Source organism: Coffea arabica, chromosome 11e (assembly GCF_036785885.1).
Source record: "Coffea arabica cultivar ET-39 chromosome 11e, Coffea Arabica ET-39 HiFi, whole genome shotgun sequence".
Taxonomy (NCBI): Eukaryota; Viridiplantae; Streptophyta; class Magnoliopsida; order Gentianales; family Rubiaceae; genus Coffea; species Coffea arabica.
Genome location: NC_092331.1, coordinates 34,560,841 through 34,583,131, shown reverse-complemented (window position 1 = coordinate 34,583,131; position 22,291 = coordinate 34,560,841). Strand labels below are relative to the sequence as shown.

The 22,291-nt window shown below is 42.3% G+C and overlaps 42 non-coding genes across 42 annotated transcripts; all 42 read right to left on the bottom strand.

Annotated features, from left to right (window-relative positions):
* Positions 1-37: 37 nt before the first annotated feature.
* On the bottom strand, positions 38-156 carry LOC140024269 (5S ribosomal RNA). Its single transcript, XR_011828242.1, has one exon. It is a non-coding gene; the product is annotated as a 5S ribosomal RNA (ribosomal RNA).
* A 417-nt stretch (positions 157-573) lies between these two features.
* Positions 574-692, bottom strand: LOC140023559 (5S ribosomal RNA). The gene has a single exon (XR_011827528.1). It is a non-coding gene; the product is annotated as a 5S ribosomal RNA (ribosomal RNA).
* A 415-nt stretch (positions 693-1,107) lies between these two features.
* LOC140023111 (5S ribosomal RNA) lies at positions 1,108-1,226 on the bottom strand. Its single transcript, XR_011827084.1, has one exon. It is a non-coding gene; the product is annotated as a 5S ribosomal RNA (ribosomal RNA).
* Positions 1,227-1,641: 415 nt separating this feature from the next.
* Positions 1,642-1,760, bottom strand: LOC140023353 (5S ribosomal RNA). Its single transcript, XR_011827322.1, has one exon. It is a non-coding gene; the product is annotated as a 5S ribosomal RNA (ribosomal RNA).
* A 416-nt stretch (positions 1,761-2,176) lies between these two features.
* Positions 2,177-2,295, bottom strand: LOC140032224 (5S ribosomal RNA). The gene has a single exon (XR_011836149.1). It is a non-coding gene; the product is annotated as a 5S ribosomal RNA (ribosomal RNA).
* A 416-nt stretch (positions 2,296-2,711) lies between these two features.
* LOC140024707 (5S ribosomal RNA) lies at positions 2,712-2,830 on the bottom strand. Its single transcript, XR_011828683.1, has one exon. It is a non-coding gene; the product is annotated as a 5S ribosomal RNA (ribosomal RNA).
* Positions 2,831-3,244: 414 nt separating this feature from the next.
* On the bottom strand, positions 3,245-3,363 carry LOC140024268 (5S ribosomal RNA). The gene has a single exon (XR_011828241.1). It is a non-coding gene; the product is annotated as a 5S ribosomal RNA (ribosomal RNA).
* A 417-nt stretch (positions 3,364-3,780) lies between these two features.
* Positions 3,781-3,899, bottom strand: LOC140023558 (5S ribosomal RNA). The gene has a single exon (XR_011827527.1). It is a non-coding gene; the product is annotated as a 5S ribosomal RNA (ribosomal RNA).
* Positions 3,900-4,314: 415 nt separating this feature from the next.
* LOC140023110 (5S ribosomal RNA) lies at positions 4,315-4,433 on the bottom strand. Its single transcript, XR_011827083.1, has one exon. It is a non-coding gene; the product is annotated as a 5S ribosomal RNA (ribosomal RNA).
* Positions 4,434-4,848: 415 nt separating this feature from the next.
* LOC140023352 (5S ribosomal RNA) lies at positions 4,849-4,967 on the bottom strand. Its single transcript, XR_011827321.1, has one exon. It is a non-coding gene; the product is annotated as a 5S ribosomal RNA (ribosomal RNA).
* A 416-nt stretch (positions 4,968-5,383) lies between these two features.
* Positions 5,384-5,502, bottom strand: LOC140032623 (5S ribosomal RNA). The gene has a single exon (XR_011836548.1). It is a non-coding gene; the product is annotated as a 5S ribosomal RNA (ribosomal RNA).
* A 416-nt stretch (positions 5,503-5,918) lies between these two features.
* Positions 5,919-6,037, bottom strand: LOC140023109 (5S ribosomal RNA). The gene has a single exon (XR_011827082.1). It is a non-coding gene; the product is annotated as a 5S ribosomal RNA (ribosomal RNA).
* Positions 6,038-6,453: 416 nt separating this feature from the next.
* LOC140023108 (5S ribosomal RNA) lies at positions 6,454-6,572 on the bottom strand. Its single transcript, XR_011827081.1, has one exon. It is a non-coding gene; the product is annotated as a 5S ribosomal RNA (ribosomal RNA).
* Positions 6,573-6,988: 416 nt separating this feature from the next.
* LOC140024487 (5S ribosomal RNA) lies at positions 6,989-7,107 on the bottom strand. Its single transcript, XR_011828461.1, has one exon. It is a non-coding gene; the product is annotated as a 5S ribosomal RNA (ribosomal RNA).
* A 416-nt stretch (positions 7,108-7,523) lies between these two features.
* LOC140023557 (5S ribosomal RNA) lies at positions 7,524-7,642 on the bottom strand. Its single transcript, XR_011827526.1, has one exon. It is a non-coding gene; the product is annotated as a 5S ribosomal RNA (ribosomal RNA).
* A 415-nt stretch (positions 7,643-8,057) lies between these two features.
* Positions 8,058-8,176, bottom strand: LOC140023107 (5S ribosomal RNA). Its single transcript, XR_011827080.1, has one exon. It is a non-coding gene; the product is annotated as a 5S ribosomal RNA (ribosomal RNA).
* Positions 8,177-8,592: 416 nt separating this feature from the next.
* On the bottom strand, positions 8,593-8,711 carry LOC140023106 (5S ribosomal RNA). Its single transcript, XR_011827079.1, has one exon. It is a non-coding gene; the product is annotated as a 5S ribosomal RNA (ribosomal RNA).
* A 416-nt stretch (positions 8,712-9,127) lies between these two features.
* Positions 9,128-9,246, bottom strand: LOC140032011 (5S ribosomal RNA). The gene has a single exon (XR_011835937.1). It is a non-coding gene; the product is annotated as a 5S ribosomal RNA (ribosomal RNA).
* A 416-nt stretch (positions 9,247-9,662) lies between these two features.
* On the bottom strand, positions 9,663-9,781 carry LOC140024486 (5S ribosomal RNA). Its single transcript, XR_011828460.1, has one exon. It is a non-coding gene; the product is annotated as a 5S ribosomal RNA (ribosomal RNA).
* Positions 9,782-10,197: 416 nt separating this feature from the next.
* Positions 10,198-10,316, bottom strand: LOC140023556 (5S ribosomal RNA). Its single transcript, XR_011827525.1, has one exon. It is a non-coding gene; the product is annotated as a 5S ribosomal RNA (ribosomal RNA).
* Positions 10,317-10,731: 415 nt separating this feature from the next.
* Positions 10,732-10,850, bottom strand: LOC140023105 (5S ribosomal RNA). Its single transcript, XR_011827078.1, has one exon. It is a non-coding gene; the product is annotated as a 5S ribosomal RNA (ribosomal RNA).
* A 416-nt stretch (positions 10,851-11,266) lies between these two features.
* Positions 11,267-11,385, bottom strand: LOC140023104 (5S ribosomal RNA). The gene has a single exon (XR_011827077.1). It is a non-coding gene; the product is annotated as a 5S ribosomal RNA (ribosomal RNA).
* A 416-nt stretch (positions 11,386-11,801) lies between these two features.
* LOC140032010 (5S ribosomal RNA) lies at positions 11,802-11,920 on the bottom strand. Its single transcript, XR_011835936.1, has one exon. It is a non-coding gene; the product is annotated as a 5S ribosomal RNA (ribosomal RNA).
* Positions 11,921-12,336: 416 nt separating this feature from the next.
* On the bottom strand, positions 12,337-12,455 carry LOC140024485 (5S ribosomal RNA). The gene has a single exon (XR_011828459.1). It is a non-coding gene; the product is annotated as a 5S ribosomal RNA (ribosomal RNA).
* Positions 12,456-12,871: 416 nt separating this feature from the next.
* Positions 12,872-12,990, bottom strand: LOC140023877 (5S ribosomal RNA). The gene has a single exon (XR_011827842.1). It is a non-coding gene; the product is annotated as a 5S ribosomal RNA (ribosomal RNA).
* A 415-nt stretch (positions 12,991-13,405) lies between these two features.
* Positions 13,406-13,524, bottom strand: LOC140025023 (5S ribosomal RNA). Its single transcript, XR_011829000.1, has one exon. It is a non-coding gene; the product is annotated as a 5S ribosomal RNA (ribosomal RNA).
* Positions 13,525-13,940: 416 nt separating this feature from the next.
* Positions 13,941-14,059, bottom strand: LOC140023102 (5S ribosomal RNA). The gene has a single exon (XR_011827075.1). It is a non-coding gene; the product is annotated as a 5S ribosomal RNA (ribosomal RNA).
* A 416-nt stretch (positions 14,060-14,475) lies between these two features.
* LOC140032009 (5S ribosomal RNA) lies at positions 14,476-14,594 on the bottom strand. The gene has a single exon (XR_011835935.1). It is a non-coding gene; the product is annotated as a 5S ribosomal RNA (ribosomal RNA).
* Positions 14,595-15,010: 416 nt separating this feature from the next.
* Positions 15,011-15,129, bottom strand: LOC140032008 (5S ribosomal RNA). The gene has a single exon (XR_011835934.1). It is a non-coding gene; the product is annotated as a 5S ribosomal RNA (ribosomal RNA).
* Positions 15,130-15,545: 416 nt separating this feature from the next.
* On the bottom strand, positions 15,546-15,664 carry LOC140023857 (5S ribosomal RNA). The gene has a single exon (XR_011827822.1). It is a non-coding gene; the product is annotated as a 5S ribosomal RNA (ribosomal RNA).
* A 414-nt stretch (positions 15,665-16,078) lies between these two features.
* On the bottom strand, positions 16,079-16,197 carry LOC140025038 (5S ribosomal RNA). The gene has a single exon (XR_011829015.1). It is a non-coding gene; the product is annotated as a 5S ribosomal RNA (ribosomal RNA).
* A 416-nt stretch (positions 16,198-16,613) lies between these two features.
* Positions 16,614-16,732, bottom strand: LOC140023101 (5S ribosomal RNA). The gene has a single exon (XR_011827074.1). It is a non-coding gene; the product is annotated as a 5S ribosomal RNA (ribosomal RNA).
* A 416-nt stretch (positions 16,733-17,148) lies between these two features.
* On the bottom strand, positions 17,149-17,267 carry LOC140032006 (5S ribosomal RNA). The gene has a single exon (XR_011835932.1). It is a non-coding gene; the product is annotated as a 5S ribosomal RNA (ribosomal RNA).
* Positions 17,268-17,683: 416 nt separating this feature from the next.
* Positions 17,684-17,802, bottom strand: LOC140023856 (5S ribosomal RNA). The gene has a single exon (XR_011827821.1). It is a non-coding gene; the product is annotated as a 5S ribosomal RNA (ribosomal RNA).
* A 414-nt stretch (positions 17,803-18,216) lies between these two features.
* On the bottom strand, positions 18,217-18,335 carry LOC140024267 (5S ribosomal RNA). The gene has a single exon (XR_011828240.1). It is a non-coding gene; the product is annotated as a 5S ribosomal RNA (ribosomal RNA).
* Positions 18,336-18,751: 416 nt separating this feature from the next.
* LOC140024484 (5S ribosomal RNA) lies at positions 18,752-18,870 on the bottom strand. Its single transcript, XR_011828458.1, has one exon. It is a non-coding gene; the product is annotated as a 5S ribosomal RNA (ribosomal RNA).
* A 416-nt stretch (positions 18,871-19,286) lies between these two features.
* On the bottom strand, positions 19,287-19,405 carry LOC140023554 (5S ribosomal RNA). The gene has a single exon (XR_011827523.1). It is a non-coding gene; the product is annotated as a 5S ribosomal RNA (ribosomal RNA).
* A 415-nt stretch (positions 19,406-19,820) lies between these two features.
* On the bottom strand, positions 19,821-19,939 carry LOC140023170 (5S ribosomal RNA). The gene has a single exon (XR_011827142.1). It is a non-coding gene; the product is annotated as a 5S ribosomal RNA (ribosomal RNA).
* Positions 19,940-20,354: 415 nt separating this feature from the next.
* On the bottom strand, positions 20,355-20,473 carry LOC140023553 (5S ribosomal RNA). Its single transcript, XR_011827522.1, has one exon. It is a non-coding gene; the product is annotated as a 5S ribosomal RNA (ribosomal RNA).
* A 414-nt stretch (positions 20,474-20,887) lies between these two features.
* Positions 20,888-21,006, bottom strand: LOC140032223 (5S ribosomal RNA). Its single transcript, XR_011836148.1, has one exon. It is a non-coding gene; the product is annotated as a 5S ribosomal RNA (ribosomal RNA).
* Positions 21,007-21,422: 416 nt separating this feature from the next.
* LOC140024706 (5S ribosomal RNA) lies at positions 21,423-21,541 on the bottom strand. The gene has a single exon (XR_011828682.1). It is a non-coding gene; the product is annotated as a 5S ribosomal RNA (ribosomal RNA).
* A 413-nt stretch (positions 21,542-21,954) lies between these two features.
* Positions 21,955-22,073, bottom strand: LOC140025022 (5S ribosomal RNA). The gene has a single exon (XR_011828999.1). It is a non-coding gene; the product is annotated as a 5S ribosomal RNA (ribosomal RNA).
* Between the last annotated feature and the right edge of the window lie 218 nt (positions 22,074-22,291).

Here is a 22,291-nt window from a genome sequence, read left to right as displayed (position 1 = left end):
ACGAATAGGAAATTTGGATTTCGAAACAAAAAAGAGAGGGGTGCAACACGAGGACTTCCCAGGGGGTCACCAATCCAAGTATTACTCTCGCCCAAACACGCTTAATTTCGAAGTTCTGATGGGATCCGGTGCATTAGTGCTGGTATGATCGCACCCGCCATATTCCTTTCGCTTTATTCTTTTAAACTACCCCGTCCTGCGAAGCAGTTTGGCTTTTCTAGACCGAAATTCATTTTAAGCGTCAATTCAAGCATTTTCCTATTATCCTTTTATTTATTTGCATTCATATTTTTTTTTTGTCATTGATTTGCCCCCTGTTTTTTTCCATCATCCCGCAACTCTAAATTATCATGAAATCAATCCTTCACGCTAGCGCTGATACATTAGCGCCGACAAATTTGAGCGCCGATCCGGGCTTTGATCGAGCCGTACCGTTCCTGATTTGTCTCGGGCCTTCAGATCCGCCTTCATGCTTCGAGAAGAAGCAAAATATAAAGCAATCGTTCCGAAGGACCTAAATTACTACAGGATAAAGAACGAATAGAAAATTTGAATTTCGAAAGAAAAAAGAGAGGGGTGCAACAAGAGGAATTCCCAGGGGGTCACCCATCCTAATACTGCTCACGCCCAAGCACGCTTAACTTCGGAGTTCTGATGGGATACGGTGCATTAGTGCTGGTATGATCGCACCCACAACGTTCCTTTCGCTTTATTCTTTTAAACTACCCCGTCCAACGAAGCAGTGTGGCTTTTCTAGACCGAAATTCATTTTAAGCGTCAATTGAAGCATTTTCCTCTTATTCTTTTATTTATTTACTTTATATTTTTTTTTGTTATTGATTTGCACCCTGTTTTTTTCCATCATCCCGCAACTCTAAATTATCATGAAATCAATCCTTCACGCTTGCGGTGATACATTTCCGCCGACAAATTTGAGCGACGATCCGGGCTTTGATCGAGCCGTACCGTTCCTGATTTGTCTCGCGCCTTCAGATCCTCCTTCACGCTTCGACAAGAAGCAAAATATTAAGCAATCGTTCCGACGGAGCTAAATTACTACAGGATAAAGAACGAATAGGAAATTTGGATTTCGAAACAAAAAAGAGAGGGGTGCAACACGAGGACTTCCCAGGGGGTCACCAATCCAAGTACTACTCTCGCCCAAACACGCTTAATTTCGAAGTTCTGATGGGATCCGGTGCATTAGTGCTGGTATGATCGCACCCGCCATATTCCTTTCGCTTTATTCTTTTAAACTACCCCGTCCTGCGAAGCAGTGTGGCTTTTCTAGACCGAAATTCATTTTAAGCGTCAATTCAAGCATTTTCCTATTATCCTTTTATTTATTTGCTTTCTTATTTTTTTTGTTATTGATTTGCCCCCTATTTTTTTCCATCATCCCGCAACTCTAAATTATCATGAAATCAATCCTTCACGCTTGCGCTGATACATTTGCGCCGACAAATTTGAGCGACGATTCGGGCTTTGATCGAGCCGTACCGTTCCTGATTTGTCTCGCGCCTTCAGATCCGCCTTCATGCTTCGAGAAGAAGCAAAATATAAAGCAATCGTTCCGAAGGACCTAAATTACTACAGGATAAAGAACGAATAGAAAATTTGAATTTCGAAACAAAAAAGAGAGGGGTGCAACAAGAGGAATTCCCAGGGGGTCACCCATCCTAGTACTACTCTCGCCCAAGCATGCTCAACTTCGAAGTTCTGATGGGATCCGGTGCATTAGTGCTGGTATGATCGCACCCGCCATGTTCCTTTCGCATTATTCTTTTAAACTACCCCGTCCTGCGAAGCAGTGTGGCTTTTCTAGACCGAAATTCATTTTAAGCGTCAATTCAAGCATTTTCCTATTTTCCTTTTATTTATTTGCTTTCATATTTTTTTTTGTTATTGATTTGCCCCCTGTTTTTTTCCATCATCCCGCAACTCTAAATTATCATGAAATCAATCCTTCACGCTTGCGCTGATACATTTGCGCCGACAAATTTGAGCAACGATCCGGGCTTTGATCGAGCCGTACCGTTCCTGATTTGTCTCGCGCCTTCAGATCCGCCTTCATGCTTCGAGAAGAAGCAAAATATAAAGCAATCATTCCGAAGGACCTAAATTACTACAGGATAAAGAACGAATAGAAAATTTGAATTTCGAAACAAAAAAAAGAGGGGTGCAACAAGAGGAATTCCCAGGGGGTAACCCATCCTAGTACTACTCTCGCCCAAGCATGCTTAACTTCGGAGTTCTGATGGGATCCGGTGCATTAGTGCTGGTATGATCGCACCCGCCATGTTCCTTTCGCTTTATTCTTTTAAACTACCCCGTCCTGCGAAGCAGTGTGGCTTTTCTAGACTGAAATTCATTTTAAGCGTCAATTCAAGCATTTTTCTCTTATCCTTTTATTTATTTGCTTTCATATTTTTTTTTGTTATTGATTTGCACCCTGTTTTTTTCCCTCATCGCGCAACAATAAATTGTCATGAAATCAATCCATCACGCTAGCGCTGATACATTTGCGCCGACAAATTTGAGCGATGATCCGGGCTTTGATCGAGCCGTACCGTTCCTGAATTCTCTCGCGCCTTCAGATCCGCCTTCATGCTTCGAGAAGAAGCAAAATATAAAGCAATCGTTCCGAAGGACCTAAATTACTACAGGATAAAGAACGAATAGAAAATTTGAATTTCGAAACAAAAAAGAGAGGGGTGCAACAAGAGGAATTCCCAGGGGGTCACCCATCCTAATACTGCTCACGCCCAAGCACGCTTAAATTCGGAGTTCTGATGGGATACGGTGCATTAGTGCTGGTATGATCGCACCCACAACGTTCCTTTCGCTTTATTCTTTTAAACTACCCTGTCCTGCGAAGCAGTGTGGCTTTTCTAGACCGGAATTCATTTTAAGCGTCAATTAAAGCATTTTCCTCTTATCCTTTTATTTATTTACTTTATATTTTTTTTGTTATTGATTTGCACCCTGTTTTTTTCCATCATCCCGCAACTCTAAATTATCATGAAATCAATCCTTCACGCTTGCGGTGATACATTTGCGCCGACAAATTTGAGCGACGATCCGGGCTTTGATCGAGCCGTACCGTTCCTGATTTGTCTCGCGCCTTCAGATCCTCCTTCACGCTTCGACAAGAAGCAAAATATTAAGCAATCGTTCCGACGGAGCTAAATTACTACAGGATAAAGAACGAATAGGAAATTTGGATTTCGAAACAAAAAAGAGAGGGGTGCAACACGAGGACTTCCCAGGGGGTCACCAATCCAAGTATTACTCTCGCCCAAACACGCTTAATTTCGAAGTTCTGATGGGATCCGGTGCATTAGTGCTGGTATGATCGCACCCGCCATATTCCTTTCGCTTTATTCTTTTAAACTACCCCGTCCTGCGAAGCAGTTTGGCTTTTCTAGACCGAAATTCATTTTAAGCGTCAATTCAAGCATTTTCCTATTATCCTTTTATTTATTTGCATTCATATTTTTTTTTTGTCATTGATTTGCCCCCTGTTTTTTTCCATCATCCCGCAACTCTAAATTATCATGAAATCAATCCTTCACGCTAGCGCTGATACATTAGCGCCGACAAATTTGAGCGCCGATCCGGGCTTTGATCGAGCCGTACCGTTCCTGATTTGTCTCGCGCCTTCAGATCCGCCTTCATGCTTCGAGAAGAAGCAAAATATAAAGCAATCGTTCCGAAGGACCTAAATTACTACAGGATAAAGAACGAATAGAAAATTTGAATTTCGAAAGAAAAAAGAGAGGGGTGCAACAAGAGGAATTCCCAGGGGGTCACCCATCCTAATACTGCTCACGCCCAAGCACGCTTAACTTCGGAGTTCTGATGGGATACGGTGCATTAGTGCTGGTATGATCGCACCCACAACGTTCCTTTCGCTTTATTCTTTTAAACTACCCCGTCCAACGAAGCAGTGTGGCTTTTCTAGACCGAAATTCATTTTAAGCGTCAATTGAAGCATTTTCCTCTTATTCTTTTATTTATTTACTTTATATTTTTTTTTGTTATTGATTTGCACCCTGTTTTTTTCCATCATCCCGCAACTCTAAATTATCATGAAATCAATCCTTCACGCTTGCGGTGATACATTTCCGCCGACAAATTTGAGCGACGATCCGGGCTTTGATCGAGCCGTACCGTTCCTGATTTGTCTCGCGCCTTCAGATCCTCCTTCACGCTTCGACAAGAAGCAAAATATTAAGCAATCGTTCCGACGGAGCTAAATTACTACAGGATAAAGAACGAATAGGAAATTTGGATTTCGAAACAAAAAAGAGAGGGGTGCAACACGAGGACTTCCCAGGGGGTCACCAATCCAAGTACTACTCTCGCCCAAACACGCTTAATTTCGAAGTTCTGATGGGATCCGGTGCATTAGTGCTGGTATGATCGCACCCGCCATATTCCTTTCGCTTTATTCTTTTAAACTACCCCGTCCTGCGAAGCAGTGTGGCTTTTCTAGACCGAAATTCATTTTAAGCGTCAATTCAAGCATTTTCCTATTATCCTTTTATTTATTTGCTTTCTTATTTTTTTTGTTATTGATTTGCCCCCTATTTTTTTCCATCATCCCGCAACTCTAAATTATCATGAAATCAATCCTTCACGCTTGCGCTGATACATTTGCGCCGACAAATTTGAGCGACGATTCGGGCTTTGATCGAGCCGTACCGTTCCTGATTTGTCTCGCGCCTTCAGATCCGCCTTCATGCTTCGAGAAGAAGCAAAATATAAAGCAATCGTTCCGAAGGACCTAAATTACTACAGGATAAAGAACGAATAGAAAATTTGAATTTCGAAACAAAAAAGAGAGGGGTGCAACAAGAGGAATTCCCAGGGGGTCACCCATCCTAGTACTACTCTCGCCCAAGCATGCTCAACTTCGAAGTTCTGATGGGATCCGGTGCATTAGTGCTGGTATGATCGCACCCGCCATGTTCCTTTCGCATTATTCTTTTAAACTACCCCGTCCTGCGAAGCAGTGTGGCTTTTCTAGACCGAAATTCATTTTAAGCGTCAATTCAAGCATTTTCCTATTTTCCTTTTATTTATTTGCTTTCATATTTTTTTTTGTTATTGATTTGCCCCCTGTTTTTTTCCATCATCCCGCAACTCTAAATTATCATGAAATCAATCCTTCACGCTTGCGGTGATACATTTGCGCCGACAAATTTGAGCGACGATCCGGGCTTTGATCGAGCCGTACCGTTCCTGATTTGTCTCGCGCCTTCAGATCCGCCTTCATGCTTCGAGAAGAAGCAAAATATAAAGCAATCATTCCGAAGGACCTAAATTACTACAGGATAAAGAACGAATAGAAAATTTGAATTTCGAAACAAAAAAAAGAGGGGTGCAACAAGAGGAATTCCCAGGGGGTAACCCATCCTAGTACTACTCTCGCCCAAGCATGCTTAACTTCGAAGTTCTGATGGGATCCGGTGCATTAGTGCTGGTATGATCGCACCCGCCATATTCCTTTCGCTTTATTCTTTTAAACTACCCCGTCCTGCGAAGCAGTGTGGCTTTTCTAGACCGAAATTCATTTTAAGCATCAATTCAAGCATTTTCCTATTACCCTTTTATTTATTTGCTTTCATATTTTTTTTTGATATTGATTTGCCCCCTGTTTTTTTCCATCATCCCGCAACTCTAAATTATCATGAAATCAATCCTTCACGCTTGCGCTGATACATTTGCGCCGACAAATTTGTGCGACGATCCGGGCTTTGATCGAGCCGTACCGTTCCTGATTTGTCTCGCGCCTTCAGATCCGCCTTCACGCTTCGACAAGAAGCAAAATATTAAGCAATCGTTTCGACGGAGCTAAATTACTACAGGATAAAGAACGAATAGGAAATTTGGATTTCGAAACAAAAAAGAGAGGGGTGCAACACGAGGACTTCCCAGGGGGTCACCAATCCAAGTACTACTCTCGCCCAAACACGCTTAATTTCGAAGTTCTGATGGGATCCGGTGCATTAGTGCTGGTATGATCGCACCCGCCACGTTCCTTTCGCTTTATTCTTTTAAACCACCCCGTCCTGCGAAGCAGTGTGGCTTTTCTAGACCGAAATTCATTTTAAGCGTCAATTCAAGCATTTTCCTATTATCCTTTTATTTATTTGCTTTCATATTTTTTTTTATTATTGATTTGCCCCCTGTTTTTTTCCATCATCCCGCAACTCTAAATTATCATGAAATCAATCCTTCACGCTTGCGCTGATACATTTGCGCCGACAAATTTGAGCGACGATCCGGGCTTTGATCGAGCCGTACCGTTCCTGATTTGTCTCGCGCCTTCAGATCCTCCTTCACGCTTCGACAAGAAGCAAAATATTAAGCAATCGTTCCGACGAAGCTAAATTACTACAGGATAAAGAACGAATAGGAAATTTCGATTTCGAAACAAAAAAGAGAGGGGTGCAACACGAGGACTTCCCAGGGGGTCACCAATCCAAGTACTACTCTCGCCCAAACACGCTTAATTTCGAAGTTCTGATGGGATCCGGTGCATTAGTGCTGGTATGATCGCACCCGCCACGTTCCTTTCGCTTTATTCTTTTAAACTACCCCGTCCTGCGAAGCAGTGTGGCTTTTCTAGACCGAAATTCATTTTAAGCGTCAATTCAAGCATTTTCCTATTATCCTTTTATTTATTTGCTTTCATATTTTTTTTTGTCATTGATTTGCCCCCTGTTTTTTTCCATCATCCCGCAACTCTAAATTATCATGAAATCAATCCTTCACGCTTGCGCTGATACATTTGCGCCGACAAATTTGAGCGACGATCCGGGCTTTGATCGAGCCGTACCGTTCCTGATTTGTCTCGCGCCTTCAGATCCGCCTTCATGCTTCGAGAAGAAGCAAAATATAAAGCAATCGTTCTGAAGGACCTAAATTACTACAGGATAAAGAACGAATAGAAAATTTGAATTTCGAAAGAAAAAAGAGAGGGGTGCAACAAGAGGAATTCCCAGGGGGTCACCCATCCTAGTACTACTCTCGCCCAAGCATGCTGAACTTCGGAGTTCTGATGTGATCCGGTGCATTAGTGCTGGTATGATCGTACCCGCCATGTTCCTTTCGCTTTATTCTTTTAAACTACCCCGTCCTGCGAAGCAGTGTGGCTTTTCTAGACCGAAATTCATTTTAAGCGTCAATTCAAGCATTTTTTTCTTATCCTTTTGTTTATTTGCTTTCATATTTTTTTTTGTTATTGATTTGCACCCTGTTTTTTTCCCTCATCGCGCAACAATAAATTGTCATCAAATCAATCCATCACGCTAGCGCTGATACATTTGCGCCGACAAATTTGAGCGATGATCCGGGCTTTGATCGAGCCGTACCGTTCCTGATTTCTCTCGCGCCTTCAGATCCGCCTTCATGCTTCGAGAAGAAGCAAAATATAAAGCAATCGTTCCGAAGGACCTAAATTACTACAGGATAAAGAACGAATAGAAAATTTGAATTTCGAAACAAAAAAGAGAGGGGTGCAACAAGAGGAATTCCCAGGGGGTCACCCATCCTAATACTGCTCACGCCCAAGCACGCTTAACTTCGGAGTTCTGATGGGATACGGTGCATTAGTGCTGGTATGATCGCACCCACAACGTTCCTTTCGCTTTATTCTTTTAAACTACCCCGTCCAGCGAAGCAGTGTGGCTTTTCTAGACCGGAATTCATTTTAAGCGTCAATTGAAGCATTTTCCTCTTATTATTTTATTTATTTACTTTATATTTTTTTTTGTTATTGATTTGCACCCTGTTTTTTTCCATCATCCCGCAACTCTAAATTATCATGAAATCAATCCTTCACGCTTGCAGTGATACATTTGCGCCGACAAATTTGAGCGACGATCCGGGCTTTGATCGAGCCGTACCGTTCCTGATTTGTCTCGCGCCTTCAGATCCTCCTTCACGCTTCGACAAGAAGCAAAATATTAAGCAATCGTTCCGACGGAGCTAAATTAATACAGGATAAAGAACGAATAGGAAATTTGGATTTCGAAACAAAAAAGAGAGGGGTGCAACACGAGGACTTCCCAGGGGGTCACCAATCCAAGTACTACTCTCGCCCAAACACGCTTAATTTCGAAGTTCTGATGGGATCCGGTGCATTAGTGCTGGTATGATCGCACCCGCCATATTCCTTTCGCTTTATTCTTTTAAACTACCCCGTCCTGCGAAGCAGTGTGGCTTTTCTAGACCGAAATTCATTTTAAGCGTCAATTCAAGCATTTTCCTATTATCCTTTTATTTATCTGCTTTCTTATTTTTTTTTGTTATTGATTTGCCCCCTATTTTTTTCCATCATCCCGCAACTCTAAATTATCATGAAATCAATCCTTCACGCTTGCGCTGATACATTTGCGCCGACAAATTTGAGCGACGATTCGGGCTTTGATCGAGCCGTACCGTTCCTGATTTGTCTCGCGCCTTCAGATCCGCCTTCATGCTTCGACAAGAAGCAAAATATTAAGCAATCGTTCCAACGGAGCTAAATTACTACAGGATAAAGAACGAATAGGAAATTTGGATTTCGAAACAAAAAAGAGAGGGGTGCAACACGAGGACTTCCCAGGGGGTCACCAATCCAAGTACTACTCTCGCCCAAACACGCTTAATTTCGAAGTTCTGATGGGATCCGGTGCATTAGTGCTGGTATGATCGCACCCGCCATATTCCTTTCGCTTTATTGTTTTAAACTACCCCGTCCTGCGAAGCAGGTTGGCTTTTCTAGACCGAAATTCATTTTAAGCGTCAATTCAAGCATTTTCCTATTATCCTTTTATTTATTTGCTTTCTTAATTTTTTTTGTTATTGATTTGCCCCCTATTTTTTTCCATCATCCCGCAACTCTAAATTATCATGAAATCAATCCTTAACGCTTGCGCTGATACATTTGCGCCGACAAATTTGAGCGACGATCCGGGCTTTGATCGAGCCGTACCGTTCCTGATTTGTCTCGCGCCTTCAGATCCTCCTTCACGCTTCGACAAGAAGCAAAATATTAAGCAATCGTTCCGACGAAGCTAAATTACTACAGGATAAAGAACGAATAGAAAATTTGAATTTCGAAACAAAAAAGAGAGGGGTGCAACAAGAGGAATTCCCAGGGGGTCACCCATCCTAGTACTACTCTCGCCCAAGCATGCTTAACTTCGGAGTTCTGATGGGATCCGGTGCATTAGTGCTGGTATGATCGCACCCGCCACGTTCCTTTCGCTTTATACTTTTAAACTACCCCGTCCTGCGAAGCAGTGTGGCTTTTCTAGACCGAAATTCATTTTAAGCGTCAATTCAAGCATTTTCCTATTATCCTTTTATTTATTTGCTTTCATATTTTTTTTTGTCATTGATTTGCCCCCTGTTTTTTTCCATCATCCCGCAACTCTAAATTATCATGAAATCAATCCTTCACGCTTGCGCTGATACATTTGCGCCGACAAATTTGAGCGACGATCCGGGCTTTGATCGAGCCGTACCGTTCCTGATTTGTCTCGCGCCTTCAGATCCGCCTTCATGCTTCGAGAAGAAGCAAAATATAAAGCAATCGTTCTGAAGGACCTAAATTACTACAGGATAAAGAACGAATAGAAAATTTGAATTTCGAAAGAAAAAAGAGAGGGGTGCAACAAGAGGAATTCCCAGGGGGTCACCCATCCTAGTACTACTCTCGCCCAAGCATGCTGAACTTCGGAGTTCTGATGTGATCCGGTGCATTAGTGCTGGTATGATCGTACCCGCCATGTTCCTTTCGCTTTATTCTTTTAAACTACCCCGTCCTGCGAAGCAGTGTGGCTTTTCTAGACCGAAATTCATTTTAAGCGTCAATTCAAGCATTTTTTTCTTATCCTTTTGTTTATTTGCTTTCATATTTTTTTTTGTTATTGATTTGCACCCTGTTTTTTTCCCTCATCGCGCAACAATAAATTGTCATCAAATCAATCCATCACGCTAGCGCTGATACATTTGCGCCGACAAATTTGAGCGATGATCCGGGCTTTGATCGAGCCGTACCGTTCCTGATTTCTCTCGCGCCTTCAGATCCGCCTTCATGCTTCGAGAAGAAGCAAAATATAAAGCAATCGTTCCGAAGGACCTAAATTACTACAGGATAAAGAACGAATAGAAAATTTGAATTTCGAAACAAAAAAGAGAGGGGTGCAACAAGAGGAATTCCCAGGGGGTCACCCATCCTAATACTGCTCACGCCCAAGCACGCTTAACTTCGGAGTTCTGATGGGATACGGTGCATTAGTGCTGGTATGATCGCACCCACAACGTTCCTTTCGCTTTATTCTTTTAAACTACCCCGTCCAGCGAAGCAGTGTGGCTTTTCTAGACCGGAATTCATTTTAAGCGTCAATTGAAGCATTTTCCTCTTATTATTTTATTTATTTACTTTATATTTTTTTTTGTTATTGATTTGCACCCTGTTTTTTTCCATCATCCCGCAACTCTAAATTATCATGAAATCAATCCTTCACGCTTGCAGTGATACATTTGCGCCGACAAATTTGAGCGACGATCCGGGCTTTGATCGAGCCGTACCGTTCCTGATTTGTCTCGCGCCTTCAGATCCTCCTTCACGCTTCGACAAGAAGCAAAATATTAAGCAATCGTTCCGACGGAGCTAAATTACTACAGGATAAAGAACGAATAGGAAATTTGGATTTCGAAACAAAAAAGAGAGGGGTGCAACACGAGGACTTCCCAGGGGGTCACCAATCCAAGTACTACTCTCGCCCAAACACGCTTAATTTCGAAGTTCTGATGGGATCCGGTGCATTAGTGCTGGTATGATCGCACCCGCCATATTCCTTTCGCTTTATTCTTTTAAACTACCCCGTCCTGCGAAGCAGTGTGGCTTTTCTAGACCGAAATTCATTTTAAGCGTCAATTCAAGCATTTTCCTATTATCCTTTTATTTATCTGCTTTCTTATTTTTTTTTGTTATTGATTTGCCCCCTATTTTTTTCCATCATCCCGCAACTCTAAATTATCATGAAATCAATCCTTCACGCTTGCGCTGATACATTTGCGCCGACAAATTTGAGCGGCGATTCGGGCTTTGATCGAGCCGTACCGTTCCTGATTTGTCTCGCGCCTTCAGATCCGCCTTCATGCTTCGACAAGAAGCAAAATATTAAGCAATCGTTCCAACGGAGCTAAATTACTACAGGATAAAGAACGAATAGGAAATTTGGATTTCGAAACAAAAAAGAGAGGGGTGCAACACGAGGACTTCCCAGGGGGTCACCAATCCAAGTACTACTCTCGCCCAAACACGCTTAATTTCGAAGTTCTGATGGGATCCGGTGCATTAGTGCTGGTATGATCGCACCCGCCATATTCCTTTCGCTTTATTCTTTTAAACTACCCCGTCCTGCGAAGCAGTGTGGCTTTTCTAGACCGAAATTCATTTTAAGCGTCAATTCAAGCATTTTCCTATTATCCTTTTATTTATTTGCTTTCTTAATTTTTTTTGTTATTGATTTGCCCCCTATTTTTTTCCATCATCCCGCAACTCTAAATTATCATGAAATCAATCCTTAACGCTTGCGCTGATACATTTGCGCCGACAAATTTGAGCGACGATCCGGGCTTTGATCGAGCCGTACCGTTCCTGATTTGTCTCGCGCCTTCAGATCCTCCTTCACGCTTCGACAAGAAGCAAAATATTAAGCAATCGTTCCGACGAAGCTAAATTACTACAGGATAAAGAACGAATAGAAAATTTGAATTTCGAAACAAAAAAGAGAGGGGTGCAACAAGAGGAATTCCCAGGGGGTCACCCATCCTAGTACTACTCTCGCCCAAGCATGCTTAACTTCGGAGTTCTGATGGGATCCGGTGCATTAGTGCTGGTATGATCGCACCCGCCACGTTCCTTTCGCTTTATACTTTTAAACTACCCCGTCCTGCGAAGCAGTGTGGCTTTTCTAGACCGAAATTCATTTTAAGCGTCAATTCAAGCATTTTCCTATTATCCTTTTATTTATTTGCTTTCATATTTTTTTTTGTCATTGATTTGCCCCCTGTTTTTTTCCATCATCCCGCAACTCTAAATTATCATGAAATCAATCCTTCACGCTTGCGCTGATACATTTGCGCCGACAAATTTGAGCGACGATCCGGGCTTTGATCGAGCCGTACCGTTCCTGATTTGTCTCGCGCCTTCAGATCCGCCTTCATGCTTCGAGAAGAAGCAAAATATAAAGCAATCGTTCTGAAGGACCTAAATTACTACAGGATAAAGAACGAATAGAAAATTTGAATTTCGAAAGAAAAAAGAGAGGGGTGCAACAAGAGGAATTCCCAGGGGGTCACCCATCCTAGTACTACTCTCGCCCAAGCATGCTGAACTTCGGAGTTCTGATGTGATCCGGTGCATTAGTGCTGGTATGATCGTACCCGCCATGTTCCTTTCGCTTTATTCTTTTAAACTACCCCGTCCTGCAAAGCAGTGTGGCTTTTCTAGACCGAAATTCATTTTAAGCGTCAATTCAAGCATTTTTTTCTTATCCTTTTGTTTATTTGCTTTCATATTTTTTTTTGTTATTGATTTGCACCCTGTTTTTTTCCCTCATCGCGCAACAATAAATTGTCATGAAATCAATCCATCACGCTAGCGCTGATACATTTGCGCCGACAAATTTGAGCGATGATCCGGGCTTTGATCGAGCCGTACCGTTCCTGATTTCTCTCGCGCCTTCAGATCCGCCTTCATGCTTCGAGAAGAAGCAAAATATAAAGCAATCGTTCCGAAGGACCTAAATTACTACAGGATAAAGAACGAATAGAAAATTTGAATTTCGAAACAAAAAAGAGAGGGGTGCAACAAGAGGAATTCCCAGGGGGTCACCCATCCTAATACTGCTCACGCCCAAGCACGCTTAACTTCGGAGTTCTGATGGGATACGGTGCATTAGTGCTGGTATGATCACACCCACAACGTTCCTTTCGCTTTATTCTTTTAAACTACCCCGTCCAGCGAAGCAGTGTGGCTTTTCTAGACCGGAATTCATTTTAAGCGTCAATTGAAGCATTTTCCTCTTATTATTTTATTTATTTACTTTATATTTTTTTTTGTTATTGATTTGCACCCTGTTTTTTTCCATCATCCCGCAACTCTAAATTATCATGAAATCAATCCTTCACGCTTGCGGTGATACATTTGCGCCGACAAATTTGAGCGACGATCCAGGCTTTGATCGAGCCGTACCGTTCCTGATTTGTCTCGCGCCTTCAGATCCTCCTTCACGCTTCGACAAGAAGCAAAATATTAAGCAATCGTTCCGACGGAGCTAAATTACTACAGGATAAAGAACGAATAGGAAATTTGGATTTCGAAACAAAAAAGAGCGGGGTGCAACACGAGGACTTCCCAGGGGGTCACCAATCCAAGTGCTACTCTCGCCCAAACACGCTTAATTTCGAAGTTCTGAAGGGATCCGGTGCATTAGTGCTGGTATGATCGCACCCGCCATATTCCTTTCGCTTTATTCTTTTAAACTACCCCGTCCTGCGAAGCAGTGTGGCTTTTCTAGACCGAAATTCATTTTAAGCGTCAATTCAAGCATTTTCCTATTATCCTTTTATTTATTTGCTTTCATATTTTTTTTTGATATTGATTTGCCCCCTGTTTTTTTCCATCATCCCGCAACTCTAAATTATCATGAAATCAATCCTTCACGCTTGCGCTGATACATTTGCGCCGACAAATTTGAGCGACGATCCGGGCTTTGATCGAGCCGTACCGTTCCTGATTTGTCTCGCGCCTTCAGATCCTCCTTCACGCTTCGACAAGAAGCAAAATATTAAGCAATCGTTTCGACGGAGCTAAATTACTACAGGATAAAGAACGAATAGGAAATTTGGATTTCGAAACAAAAAAGAGAGGGGTGCAACACGAGGACTTCCCAGGGGGTCACCAATCCAAGTACTACTCTCGCCCAAACACGCTTAATTTCGAAGTTCTGATGGGATCCGGTGCATTAGTGCTGGTATGATCGCACCCGCCATATTCCTTTCGCTTTATTCTTTTAAACTACCCCGTCCTGCGAAGTAGTGTGGCTTTTCTAGACCGAAATTCATTTTAAGCGTCAATTCAAGCATTTTCCTATTATCCTTTTATTTATTTGCTTTCTTAATTTTTTTTGTTATTGATTTGCCCCCTATTTTTTTCCATCATCCCGCAACTCTAAATTATCATGAAATCAATCCTTAACGCTTGCGCTGATACATTTGCGCCGACAAATTTGAGCGACGATCCGGGCTTTGATCGAGCCGTACCGTTCCTGATTTGTCTCGCGCCTTCAGATCCTCCTTCACGCTTCGACAAGAAGCAAAATATTAAGCAATCGTTTCGACGGAGCTAAATTACTACAGGATAAAGAACGAATAGAAAATTTGAATTTCGAAACAAAAAAGAGAGGGGTGCAACAAGAGGAATTCCCAGGGGGTCACCCATCCTAGTACTACTCTCGCCCAAGCATGCTTAACTTCGGAGTTCTGATGGGATCCGGTGCATTAGTGCTGGTATGATCGCACCCGCCACGTTTCTTTCGCTTTATACTTTTAAACTACCCCGTCCTGCGAAGCAGTGTGGCTTTTCTAGACCGAAATTCATTTTAAGCGTCAATTCAAGCATTTTCCTATTATCCTTTTATTTATTTGCTTTCTTAATTTTTTTTGTTATTGATTTGCCCCCTATTTTTTTCCATCATCCCGCAACTCTAAATTATCATGAAATCAATCCTTAACGCTTGCGCTGATACATTTGCGCCGACAAATTTGAGCGACGATCCGGGCTTTGATCGAGCCGTACCGTTCCTGATTTGTCTCGCGCCTTCAGATCCTCCTTCACGCTTCGACAAGAAGCAAAATATTAAGCAATCGTTTCGACGGAGCTAAATTACTACAGGATAAAGAACGAATAGAAAATTTGAATTTCGAAACAAAAAAGAGAGGGGTGCAACAAGAGGAATTCCCAGGGGGTCACCCATCCTAGTACTACTCTCGCCCAAGCATGCTTAACTTCGGAGTTCTGATGGGATCCGGTGCATTAGTGCTGGTATGATCGCACCCGCCACGTTTCTTTCGCTTTATACTTTTAAACTACCCCGTCCTGCGAAGCAGTGTGGCTTTTCTAGACCGAAATTCATTTTAAGCGTCAATTCAAGCATTTTCCTATTATCCTTTTATTTATTTGCTTTCATATTTTTTTTTATTATTGATTTGCCCCCTGTTTTTTTCCATCATCCCGCAACTCTAAATTATCATGAAATCAATCCTTCACGCTTGCGCTGATACATTTGCGCCGACAAATTTGAGCGACGATCCGGGCTTTGATCGAGCCGTACCGTTCCTGATTTGTCTCGCGCCTTCAGATCCTCCTTCACGCTTCGACAAGAAGCAAAATATTAAGCAATCGTTCCGACGGAGCTAAATTACTACAGGATAAAGAACGAATAGGAAATTTGGATTTCGAAACAAAAAAGAGAGGGGTGCAACACGAGGACTTCCCAGGGGGTCACCCATCCTAATACTGCTTATGCCCAAGCACGCTTAACTTCGGAGTTCTGATGGGATACGGTGCATTAGTGCTGGTATGATCGCACCCACAATGTTCCTTTCGCTTTATTCTTTTAAACTACCCTGTCCTGCGAAGCAGTGTGGCTTTTCTAGACCGGAATTCATTTTAAGCGTCAATTGAAGCATTTTCCTCTTATCCTTTTATTTATTTACTTTATATATTTTTTGTTATTGATTTGCACCCTGTTTTTTTCCATCATCCCGCAACTCTAAATTATCATGAAATCAATCCTTCACGCTTGCGGTGATACATTTGCGCCGACAAATTTGAGCGACGATCCAGGCTTTGATCGAGCCGTACCGTTCCTGATTTGTCTCGCGCCTTCAGATCCTCCTTCACGCTTCGACAAGAAGCAAAATATTAAGCAATCGTTCCGACGGAGCTAAATTACTACAGGATAAAGAACGAATAGGAAATTTGGATTTCGAAACAAAAAAGAGCGGGGTGCAACACGAGGACTTCCCAGGGGGTCACCAATCCAAGTGCTACTCTCGCCCAAACACGCTTAATTTCGAAGTTCTGAAGGGATCCGGTGCATTAGTGCTGGTATGATTGCACCCGCCATATTCCTTTCGCTTTATTCTTTTAAACTACCCCGTCCTGCGAAGCAGTGTGGCTTTTCTAGACCGAAATTCATTTTAAGCGTCAATTCAAGCATTTTCCTATTATCCTTTTATTTATTTGCTTTCATATTTTTTTTTGATATTGATTTGCCCCCTGTTTTTTTCCATCATCCCGCAACTCTAAATTATCATGAAATCAATCCTTCACGCTTGCGCTGATACATTTGCGCCGACAAATTTGAGCGACGATCCGGGCTTTGATCGAGCCGTACCGTTCCTGATTTGTCTCGCGCCTTCAGATCCTCCTTCACGCTTCGACAAGAAGCAAAATATTAAGCAATCGTTTCGACGGAGCTAAATTACTACAGGATAAAGAACGAATAGGAAATTTGGATTTCGAAACAAAAAAGAGAGGGGTGCAACACGAGGACTTCCCAGGGGGTCACCAATCCAAGTACTACTCTCGCCCAAACACGCTTAATTTCGAAGTTCTGATGGGATCCGGTGCATTAGTGCTGGTATGATCGCACCCGCCATATTCCTTTCGCTTTATTCTTTTAAACTACCCCGTCCTGCGAAGTAGTGTGGCTTTTCTAGACCGAAATTCATTTTAAGCGTCAATTCAAGCATTTTCCTATTATCCTTTTATTTATTTGCTTTCTTAATTTTTTTTGTTATTGATTTGCCCCCTATTTTTTTCCATCATCCCGCAACTCTAAATTATCATGAAATCAATCCTTAACGCTTGCGCTGATACATTTGCGCCGACAAATTTGAGCGACGATCCGGGCTTTGATCGAGCCGTACCGTTCCTGATTTGTCTCGCGCCTTCAGATCCTCCTTCACGCTTCGACAAGAAGCAAAATATTAAGCAATCGTTTCGACGGAGCTAAATTACTACAGGATAAAGAACGAATAGAAAATTTGAATTTCGAAACAAAAAAGAGAGGGGTGCAACAAGAGGAATTCCCAGGGGGTCACCCATCCTAGTACTACTCTCGCCCAAGCATGCTTAACTTCGGAGTTCTGATGGGATCCGGTGCATTAGTGCTGGTATGATCGCACCCGCCACGTTCCTTTCGCTTTATACTTTTAAACTACCCCGTCCTGCGAAGCAGTGTGGCTTTTCTAGACCGAAATTCATTTTAAGCGTCAATTCAAGCATTTTCCTATTATCCTTTTATTTATTTGCTTTCATATTTTTTTTTATTATTGATTTGCCCCCTGTTTTTTTCCATCATCCCGCAACTCTAAATTATCATGAAATCAATCCTTCACGCTTGCGCTGATACATTTGCGCCGACAAATTTGAGCGACGATCCGGGCTTTGATCGAGCCGTACCGTTCCTGATTTGTCTCGCGCCTTCAGATCCTCCTTCACGCTTCGACAAGAAGCAAAATATTAAGCAATCGTTCCGACGGAGCTAAATTACTACAGGATAAAGAACGAATAGGAAATTTGGATTTCGAAACAAAAAAGAGAGGGGTGCAACACGAGGACTTCCCAGGGGGTCACCCATCCTAATACTGCTTATGCCCAAGCACGCTTAACTTCGGAGTTCTGATGGGATACGGTGCATTAGTGCTGGTATGATCGCACCCACAATGTTCCTTTCGCTTTATTCTTTTAAACTACCCTGTCCTGCGAAGCAGTGTGGCTTTTCTAGACCGGAATTCATTTTAAGCGTCAATTGAAGCATTTTCCTCTTATCCTTTTATTTATTTACTTTATATATTTTTTGTTATTGATTTGCACCCTGTTTTTTTCCATCATCCCGCAACTCTAAATTATCATGAAATCAATCCTTCACGCTTGCGGTGATACTTTTGCGCCGACAAATTTGAGCGACGATCCGGGCTTTGATCGAGCCGTACCGTTCCTGATTTGTCTCGCGCCTTCAGATCCTCCTTCACGATTCGACAAGAAGCAAAATATTAAGCAATCGTTCCGACGGAGCTAAATTACTACAGGATAAAGAACGAATAGGAAATTTGGATTTCGAAACAAAAAAGAGAGGGGTGCAACACGAGGACTTCCCAGGGGGTCACCAATCCAAGTATTACTCTCGCCCAAACACGCTTAATTTCGAAGTTCTGATGGGATCCGGTGCATTAGTGCTGGTATGATCGCACCCGCCATATTCCTTTCGCTTTATTCTTTTAAACTACCCCGTCCTGCGAAGCAGTTTGGCTTTTCTAGACCGAAATTCATTTTAAGCGTCAATTCAAGCATTTTCATATTATCCTTCTATTTATTTGCTTTCATATTTTTTTTTGTCATTGATTTGCCCCCTGTTTTTTTCCATCATCCCGCAACTCTAAATTATCATGAAATCAATCCTTCACGCTTGCGCTGATACATTTGCGCCGACAAATTTGAGCGACGATCCGGGATTTGATCGAGCCGTACCGTTCCTGATTTGTCTCGCGCCTTCAGATCCAACTTAATGCTTCGAGAAGAAGCAAAATATAAAGCAATCGTTCCGAAGGACCTAAATTACTACAGGATAAAGAACGAATAGAAAATTTGAATTTCGAAAGAAAAAAGAGAGGGGTGCAACAAGAGGAATTCCCAGGGGGTCACCCATCCTAGTACTACTCTCGCCCAAGCATGCTGAACTTCGGAGTTCTGATGTGATCCGGTGCATTAGTGCTGGTATGATCGTACCCGCCATGTTCCTTTCGCTTTATTCTTTTAAACTACCCCGTCCTGCGAAGCAGTGTGGCTTTTCTAGACCGAAATTCATTTTAAGCGTCAATTCAAGCATTTTTTTCTTATCCTTTTGTTTATTTGCTTTCATATTTTTTTTTGTTATTGATTTGCACCCTGTTTTTTTCCCTCATCGCGCAACAATAAATTGTCATCAAATCAATCCATCACGCTAGCGCTGATACATTTGCGCCGACAAATTTGAGCGATGATCCGGGCTTTGATCGAGCCGTACCGTTCCTGATTTCTCTCGCGCCTTCAGATCCGCCTTCATGCTTCGAGAAGAAGCAAAATATAAAGCAATCGTTCCGAAGGACCTAAATTACTACAGGATAAAGAACGAATAGAAAATTTGAATTTCGAAACAAAAAAGAGAGGGGTGCAACAAGAGGAATTCCCAGGGGGTCACCCATCCTAATACTGCTCACGCCCAAGCACGCTTAACTTCGGAGTTCTGATGGGATACGGTGCATTAGTGCTGGTATGATCGCACCCACAACGTTCCTTTCGCTTTATTCTTTTAAACTACCCCGTCCAGCGAAGCAGTGTGGCTTTTCTAGACCGGAATTCATTTTAAGCGTCAATTGAAGCATTTTCCTCTTATTCTTTTATTTATTTAATTTATATTTTTTTTTGTTATTGATTTGCACCCTGTTTTTTTCCATCATCCCGCAACTCTAAATTATCATGAAATCAATCCTTCACACTTGCGCTGATACATTTGCGCCGACAAATTTGAGCGACGATCCGGGCTTTGATCGAGCCGTACCGTTCCTGATTTGTCTCGCGCCTTCAGATCCTCCTTCACGCTTCGACAAGAAGCAAAATATTAAGCAATCGTTCCGACGGAGCTAAATTACTACAGGATAAAGAACGAATAGGAAATTTGGATTTCGAAACAAAAAAGAGAGGGGTGCAACACGAGGACTTCCCAGGGGGTCACCCATCCTAGTACTACTCTCGCCCAAGCACGCTTAACTTCGGAGTTCTGATGGGATCCGGTGCATTAGTGCTGGTATGATCGCACCCGCCATGTTCCTTTCGCTTTATTCTTTTAAACTACCCCGTCCTGCGAAGCAGTGTGGCTTTTCTAGACCGAAATTCATTTTAAGCGTCAATTCAAGCATTTTCCTCTTATCCTTTTATTTATTTACTTTATATTTTTTTTTGTTATTGATTTGCACCCTGTTTTTTTCCCTCATCCCGCAACTCTAAATTATCATGAAATCAATCCTTCACGCTTGCGCTGATACATTTGCGCCGACAAATTTGAGCGACGATTCGGGCTTTGATCGAGCCGTACCGTTCCTGATTTGTCTCGCGCCTTCAGATCTGTCTTCATGCTTCGAGAAGAAGCAAAATATAAAGCAATCGTTCCGAAGGACCTAAATTACTACAGGATAAAGAACGAATAGAAAATTTGAATTTCGAAACAAAAAAGAGAGGGGTGCAACAAGAGGAATTCCCAGGGGGTCACCCATCCTAATACTGCTCACGCCCAAGCACGCTTAACTTCGGAGTTCTGATGGGATACGGTGCATTAGTGCTGGTATGATCGCACCCACAACGTTCCTTTCGCTTTATTCTTTTAAACTACCCCGTCCAGCGAAGCAGTGTGGCTTTTCTAGACCGGAATTCATTTTAAGCGTCAATTCAAGCATTTTCCTATTATCCTTTTATTTATTTGCTTTCATATTTTTTTTTTATTGATTTGCCCCCTGTTTTTTTCCATCATCCCGCAACTCTAAATTATCATGAAATCAATCGTTCACGCTTGCGCTGATACATTTGCGCCGACAAATTTGAGCGACGATCCGGGCTTCGATCGAGCCGTACCGTTCCTGATTTGTCTCGCGCCTTCAGATCCGCCTTCATGCTTCGAGAAGAAGCAAAATATAAAGCAATCATTCCGAAGGAGCTAAATTACTACAGGATAAAGAACGAATAGAAAATTTGAATTTCGAAACAAAAAAAAGAGGGGTGCAACAAGAGGAATTCCCAGGGGGTAACCCATCCTAGTACTACTCTCGCCCAAGCATGCTTAACTTCGGAGTTCTGATGGGATCCGGTGCATTAGTGCTGGTATGATCGCACCCGCCATGTTCCTTTCGCTTTATTCTTTTAAACTACCCCGTCCTGCGAAGCAGTGTGGCTTTTCTAGACCGAAATTCATTTTAAGCGTCAATTCAAGCATTTTTCTCTTATCCTTTTATTTATTTGCTTTCATATTTTTTTTTGTTATTGATTTGCACCCTGTTTTTTTCCCTCATCGCGCAACAATAAATTGTCATGAAATCAATCCATCACGCTAGCGCTGATACATTTGCGCCGACAAATTTGAGCGATGATCCGGGCTTTGATCGAACCGTACCGTTCCTGAATTCTCTCGCGCCTTCAGATCCGCCTTCATGCTTCGAGAAGAAGCAAAATATAAAGCAATCGTTCCGAAGGACCTAAATTACTACAGGATAAAGAACGAATAGAAAATTTGAATTTCGAAACAAAAAAGAGAGGGGTGCAACAAGAGGAATTCCCAGGGGGTCACCCATCCTAATACTGCTCACGCCCAAGCACGCTTAAATTCGGAGTTCTGATGGGATACGGTGCATTAGTGCTGGTATGATCGCACCCACAACGTTCCTTTCGCTTTATTCTTTTAAACTACCCCGTCCAGCGAAGCAGTGTGGCTTTTCTAGACCGGAATTCATTTTAAGCGTCAATTGAAGCATTTTCCTCTTATCCTTTTATTTATTTACTTTATATTTTTTTGTTATTGATTTGCACCCTGTTTTTTTCCATCATCCCGCAACTCTAAATTATTATGAAATCAATCCTTCACGCTTGCGGTGATACATTTGCGCCGACAAATTTGAGCGACGATCCGGGCTTTGATCGAGCCGTACCGTTCCTGATTTGTCTCGCGCCTTCAGATCCTCCTTCACGCTTCGACAAGAAGCAAAATATTAAGCAATCGTTCCGACGGAGCTAAATTACTACAGGATAAAGAACGAATAGGAAATTTGGATTTCGAAACAAAAAAGAGCGGGGTGCAACACGAGGACTTCCCAGGGGGTCACCAATCCAAGTGCTACTCTCGCCCAAACACGCTTAATTTCGAAGTTCTGAAGGGATCCGGTGCATTAGTGCTGGTATGATCGCACCCGCCATATTCCTTTCGCTTTATTCTTTTAAACTACCCCGTCCTGCGAAGCAGTGTGGCTTTTCTAGACCGAAATTCATTTTAAGCGTCAATTCAAGCATTTTCCTATTATCCTTTTATTTATTTGCTTTCATATTTTTTTTTGATATTGATTTGCCCCCTGTTTTTTTCCATCATCCCGCAACTCTAAATTATCATGAAATCAATCCTTCACGCTTGCG